This window comes from Micromys minutus (assembly GCF_963924665.1).
Source record: "Micromys minutus genome assembly, chromosome: X".
In the NCBI taxonomy this organism is placed as follows: domain Eukaryota; kingdom Metazoa; phylum Chordata; class Mammalia; order Rodentia; family Muridae; genus Micromys; species Micromys minutus.
The window spans coordinates 38,614,980-38,620,979 of NC_137970.1; positions in this window are offsets into that span (position 1 = coordinate 38,614,980).

The following is a 6,000-nucleotide window of genomic DNA, read 5'->3' on the forward strand; positions in this document are numbered from 1 at the left end:
TTCCATTGATCGACATGCCTATTTCTGAACCAGTACCATGCAGTTTTCAGCACAATTGCCTTGTAATATAGCTTGAGGTCAGGGATAGTGATTCCCGCAGATGTTTTGTTGTTGTTGAGGATGCATTTCGCTATTCTAGGTCTTTTGTTATTCCATATGAAATTGCACATTGATCTTTCCAATTTCATGAAGAACTGGGTTGGAATTTTGATGGGGATTGCATTGAATCTGTAGATTGTTTTTGGTAGGATGGCCATTTTTAAGATGTTGATTTTTCCAATCCATGAGCATGGGAGATCTTTCCATTTTCTGAGATCCTCCTCAATTTCTTTCTTTAAAGGTTTGAAGTTCTTGTCATACAGGTCCTTCACTTGTTTAGTTAGAGTCACACAAAGTTATTTTATAGTTTTTGTGACAATTGTGAAGGGTACCTTTTTCCTAATTTCTTTCTCCACATGTTTGTCCTTTGAGTATAGGAAGGCTACTGATTTGTTTGAGTTAATTTTGTATCCAGCCACTTTGCTGAACTTGTTTATCAGCTGTAGGAGTTCTCTGGTGGAATTTTTGGGGTCACTCAAGTACACTATCATGTCATCGGCAAAGAGTGATGTTTTTATCTCTTCCTTTCCGATTTGTATCCCCTTGATCTCCTTTTGCTATCTAATTGCTCCAGCCAGGACTTCCAGTACTATGTTGAATAGGTAGGGGGAGAATGGGCAGCCTTGTCGAGTCCCTGATTTAAGTGGGATTGCTTCAAGTTTCTCGCCATTAGGTTTGATGTTGGCTGTTGGTTTGCTGTATATTGCTTTTATTATGATTAACTATGGACCTTGGATTCCTTTTCTTTCCAGGACATTTAACATGAAGGGGTGTTGGATTTTGTCGAATGCTTTCTCAGCATCTAGTGAGATGACCATGTGATTTTGGTCTTTGAGTTTCTTTATATGGTAGATTACGTTGATGGATTTCCTTATGTTAAACCATCCCTGCATCCCAGGGATGAAGCCTACTTGGTCATTATGAATGATTGTTTTGATGTGTTCTTGGATACGGTTTGCAAGGATTTTGTTGAGTATTTTTGCATCAATGTTCATAAGTGAGATTGGTCTGAAGTTCTCTTTCCTTGGAGGGTCTTTGTGTGGTTTAGGTACGAGGGTTATGGTAGCCTCAAAAAATGAGTTGGGTAATATTCCATCTGATTCTATCTTTTGGAATAGTTTGGCGAGTATTGGTGTTATATCCCCAATAAATGTCTGATAAAATTCTGCACTGATCCCGTCAGGACCTGGGCTTTTTTTGGATGGGAGGCTTTTCATGACTTCTTCTATTTCTTTAGGTGTTATAGGGTAATTTAGATGGTTTACTTGGTCCTGGTTTAACTTTGGGATCTTGTATCTGTATAGGAATTCGTCCATTTCCTCCAGATTTTCCAATTTTGTGGAGTATAAGTTTTTGTAGTAGGATCTGATGATTTCTTGATTTTCCTAAGTTTCAGTTATTATGTTAACACTTTCATTTCTGATTTTGTTAATTAGGATACTCTCTCTTTGCCCTCTAGTAAGTCTGGCTTGGGGTTTATCAATCTTGTTGATTTTCTTAAAGAACCAACTCTTTGTTTTGTTGATTTTTTTCAATGGTTCTTTTGGTTTCTATTTGGTCTATTTCTGCCCAAATTTTGATTATTTCTTGCCGTCTACTCTTTTTGGGTATATCTGCTTCCTTTTGTTCTAGGGCTTTTAGCTGTGCTGTCAGGTTGCTGATGTGAGCTCTCTCCAGTTTCTTTTTGGAAGCACTTAGGGCTATGAGTTTTCCTCTCAATACTGCTTTCATTGCATCCCATAGGATTGGGTATGTTGTATTTTCGTTTTCATTGAATTCTAAAAAATCCTTAATTTCTTTCTTTATTTCTTCTTTGACCCTGGTATCCTTTAACAGAGCGTTGTTTAGTTTCCATGTGTATGTGGGCTTTTTGTTGTCTTTGTTGTTGTTAAAGACCAGCTGTAGACCATGGTGATCTGAGAGGATGCATGGGAGTATTTCAATCTTCTTATATTGATGGAGGCTCGTTCTGTGTCCAATTATGTGGTCAATTTTCGAGAAGGTGCCATGGGGTGGTGAGAAGAAGGTGTATTCTTTTACTTTAGGATAGTATGTTCTGTATATATCTATTAATTCTAGTTGGTTCAAAGTCTCTGCTAGTTTTGCAGTGTCCTTGTTCAGTTTCTGTTTCCCTCATCTGTACATTGGTGAGAGTGGATTATTAAAGTCTCCCACTATTATTTTGTGGGGTGAAATGTATTTTTTGAGCTTTAGTAGGGTTTCTTTTATGAATGTGGGTGATTTTTTATTTGGAGCATATATGTTAAGGATTGAGAGTTCCTCCTGATAGATTTCCCCGGTAATATATGATAACTTTTGTTTGGAAATTTACTTTATTCGATATTAGAATAGCCACTCCAGCATGCTTCTTGGAGCTGTTTGCTTGGAAGTTTTTTTCCCACCCTTTTACTCTGAGATAGTGTCTGTCTCTGTCTCTGAGATGAGTATCCTGTATGCAGCAAAAGGCTGGATTTTGTTTATGTATCCAGTCTGATAGTCTATGTCTCTTTATTGGGGAGTTGAGACCATTTATGTTAATAGATATCAAGGAATAGTTGATTCTGTTTCCTGCCATTATTGCTTTATTGGGTTGAATTGTGTCTGTGTTTTTTTCTTCTTTTAGTTTTCTTGTTTAGGAGTTTTCTTGTTCTTACTAGGCTGTATATTCCCTGTTTGTGTTAGGTTTTCCACCTATAATTCGTTGTAGTGCTGGGTTTGTGGTCAGATATTGTGTGAATTTTGATTTGTCTTGAAATATCTTCGTCTCTTCATAGATGGTGATTGATAGTTTTGCTGGGTATAGCAGCTTGGGCTGGCACGTGTGCTCTCTTAAGGAGTGCATGATGTCTGTCCAGGCTCTTCTAGCTTTCATAGTCTCTGTTGAGAAATCGGGTGTGAGTCTGATTGGCCTGCCTTTATATGTTACCTGACCTTGTTCCCTTATTACTTTTAGTATTCTTTCTTTGCTTTGGGTACTTGATGTTTTTACTATTATGTGTTGGGAGGTATTTCTTTTCTGGTCCAACCTATTTGGAGTTCTGAAGGCTTCTTTTATCGTGGTCATCTCATTCTTGAGGGTAGGGAAGTTTTCTTCTATGATTTTGTTGAAGATATTTACTGTTCCTCTTAGTTGATACTCTTTTCCCTCTTCTATTCCTATTATCCTTAGGTTCAGTCTTCTCATTTTGTCTTGGATTTCCTGGACATTTTGGGTTAGGAGCTTTTTTTTTTTGCATCTTCTCTGGCTGTTTTGTCTATGTTTGCAATGTTGTCTTCTGCCCCCGAGATTCTCTCTTCGATCTCTTGTAATCTATTGGAAATGCTTGCTTCTGTGACTCCTTATTTCTTTTTTTGGTGTTCTGACTATAGGGTTATCTCTTTTAGCGTTTTCTATATTGTGTCAATTTCTGTTTTAATTTCCCTCTTCCATTCCTTTATTTCTTTGGTTCTGTTTTCCTCTAGTTCTTTGAGTTCCTTGAGTGTTTTTCTTGTTTCTTCTTTAAAAGCTTCTGAATCTTTTTGCTTTTTTTCTTTTTCTTGTTTAAGTATCTCTATCACCATCTTCAGGTATGATTTCAGGTCTGTTTCTTCTTTTTCTGGAGTTTTTGGAATTCCGATGTTTGCTGTTATGGGAGAGCTGGGTTCTGGTGTTGGTAGATTGTCTTGGTTTCCTTGGGATATACTGTTTCTCTTTCTACTTGCTATTTTGTTGTCAGTGATATGTTCTTGCCTTTTCCTTGTATCTGGTCTGTGTCCCTAGTTCTCCACTGGTCCTGGAGTCATATGGGCCGAGCCCTGTTTTATGGCTCAGAGTCGTCGGGTGTGAACAGAAGTTCCAATTTTCTGTTTCTGGTTGCTGGATCAGGCAGGGTAGGGCAGGGCAAGGCAGTGGGTGCACTTTCCGTGTGCACTCCGCAGAGATCTCTCTGCTCTTCTGCAGCTTAGGTCTCCCACTCACCAGTTGTTCAGCCTTTACGAGCTGCCGTTCAGGCTTGCAGATGGGCTGGGCTCCGCTCTGCGTCCTGAAGTCGCCTCCGGGTGGAAATAGAAGTTCTAATTTTCTGTTCCCAATCGCTGGATCAGGCAAGGCAGCGCAGGGCAAGGCAGGGTGTGCACTTTCCGTGTGCACTCCGGCAGAGATCTCTCTGCTCCCCTGCAGCCTAGGTCTCCCCGCAAAGGGGATTTTAAAAGTGTGAAACCTAAACGCTACTCAAACACAATTAAAAAAGGCATAAAATAAAATTTCATGAAATTTGTGCTTAGTGCTGCTATTTTTTTGCATTTTTTAAGGTTGTAATTAAGTATTTGTGGGTACATATGCATACACATATGTATACATATAACAATAATATAGGAAAAGAGGGTATTAATATGAGGGGATAGGAGATAAACTAGGAGGGGCTGTAGGGAGGGAAGGGGGATGTGATACACTTTTATTTTAATTAAAATATATATATTTTTTTGGTGAACTTCACACAGTCTGTGAGTTGTTTCTGGGATGTTCAGAGCTTTCTGTGGTTAGTATCCCATTATCAGTGACTGCATATTATGTCTGTTCTTTTGTGACTGGGTTATCTCACTCAGGATGATATTCTCTAGATGCATCGATTTTCTTAAGAATTTCCTTAAGTCATTGTTTCTTATGGCTGAGTAGTAAGTACTCCATTGTGTAAATGTACCACAATTTTTGTATTGTTAGGCCATTGTTTCTGATAGCTGAGTAGTACTCCATTGTGTAAATGTACCACAATTTTTGTATCCATTCATCTTCTGAAGGAAATCTGTGTTCTTTCCAGCTTCTGGCTATTATAAATAGAGCTGCTATGAACATTGTGGTGCATGTATCTTTGTTGTGTGTTGGATCTTCTCTGGGGTAAATGCCCATAAGTGAAATAACTGGGTCTTCAGGTAGTACTACGTCCATTTTTCTGAGGAGCTACCAGACTAATATCCAGAGTGATTGTATCAGTTTACAACCCCACCATCAGTGGAGAAGTGTTCCTCTTTCTCCACATCCTTGCCAGCATCTGTTGTCATCGGAGTTTTGGATCTTCGCCAATCTGACTGGTGTGAGGTAGAATCTCAGGGTTGTTTTGATTTGCATTTCCCTGATGGCTAAGGATGTTTCTCAGCCATTAATATTTCTCGAATGAGAAATTTTTGTTTATGTCTGTACCCCATTTTTTAATAGGGTTGTTTAATTCTCTGGTGTCTAGCTATTTGAGTTTTTGTATACCTTGAATATTAGGCCTCTATCTGATGTGGGGTTGGTAAAGAACTTTTCCCACTCTGTTGGTTGCCGTTTTGTTTTCTTGACAGTTTCCTTAGCCTTACAGAATCTATGCAATTGCAGTAAGTACCAGTTGTCAATCTTTGACCTTAGAGGTCAAGCCATTGCTCTTCTGTTCAGGAAATTTTCTCCTGTGCCTATGAGTTCTAAGGTTTTCCCTACTTTCTCATCTAATAGTTTCCATGTACCTAGTTTAATGTGGAGATCTTTGATCCACTTACACTTAAGCTTTGTACAAGGAGATAAGAAAGGGTCTATTTTCATTCTTCTGCATGCTGAGTGCCAGTTGGACCAACACCAATTGTTGAAGAGGCTGTCCTTTTTCCATTGAATGTTTACTGCTCCTTTGTCAAAAATCAGGTGACCATATACATGAGGGCTAATTTCTGGATCTTCTATTCTATTCCATTGATCCACGTGCCTATTTCTGTACCAGTACCATGCAGTTTTCAGCACAATTGCCTTGTAATATAGCTTGAGGTGAGGGATAGTGATTCCCGCAGATGTTTTCTTGTTGTTGAGGATGGATTTCTCTATTCTAGGTCTTTTGTTATTCCAGATGAAATTTCACATTGATCTTTCCAACTCAATGAAGAATTGGGTTGGAATTT